The following is an 892-nucleotide window of genomic DNA, read 5'->3' as shown; positions in this document are numbered from 1 at the left end:
AGTGCCACTCCCTCCGACCCCCCCCCCACTCTCTTCGTGTCGCTGGGCCCGCCCGGCACGGCCCCGAGGATCACTCCCCGCGCGGCAACGGGACACCGGGTCGCCGGGCCCGCAGGGTCGTCAGTCGGGCGGGGGGGGGGGAGGGTGGCCATGCCAGCAGCAGGAGAGGTTTCCAACGAACCCGCGACCGCAGCAGGACCGCCCTCGGCAGACATTTGGACCCAGCGGGTCCGTTCGGGATGGTTGCCGGGCCCGCAGCAGAGGTTTCCTTCCACCCAACGGGGGGGGGGGGGGGGGGGGGGGGGCGGGGCTGCCCATCTTCCCGCTCGAAGCAACGGCCTCACCCTAACGGCCTCACCCTAACAACCCTCACCCTGACCCTAAACCGCTCGGTTCATGACTTCTCTCCGTTTGGTTCATGAATTCGCCATTTAGTTCACGACTTCTCCTGTTGGTTCCTGACTTCTACCTCGTGGTTCGTGATTCCGGCGGGTAGGTGGGGTGCCCGGATACTCTCGGCGAAAGGTGTTCAAGTGGCAACGGCGGTCCCGTAGATAAGACGGGTTCGGATGCTCGAGCGTGTCGAGTAAGCGCCGGATCGGCGCCGGGCGCCCCCGGCCGGCTGGCTTGCCCCCCCCCCCACCCCCCCCCCCCCCCCCCTGGCGGCAGAAACGTGTATCGCGCCAGTGCCGCCGCTGAGGTCGAGATTGGCCGCCTCGACCGTTCGAAGCGTCGCAATTCCGGCGGGACTTCCGAACGCTCGTACCGCCAAGTCAGCCGCGACATTCGAGAATTGCACTAAGTCCGAAAGCTGGCGTCGCTTCTTTTTTGCCCGCCGCAGGTTAACGATTTGACGGCGGAAGTCGAGGAGGTCCGATGTGCGGCCTTCAGC

The sequence above is a fragment of the Rhinoraja longicauda genome, unplaced genomic scaffold (assembly GCF_053455715.1).
Source record: "Rhinoraja longicauda isolate Sanriku21f unplaced genomic scaffold, sRhiLon1.1 Scf000060, whole genome shotgun sequence".
Lineage (NCBI taxonomy): Eukaryota > Metazoa > Chordata > Chondrichthyes > Rajiformes > Arhynchobatidae > Rhinoraja > Rhinoraja longicauda.
The sequence above is the reverse complement of the archived record's forward strand: the minus strand, read 5'-3'. Positions refer to the sequence as shown.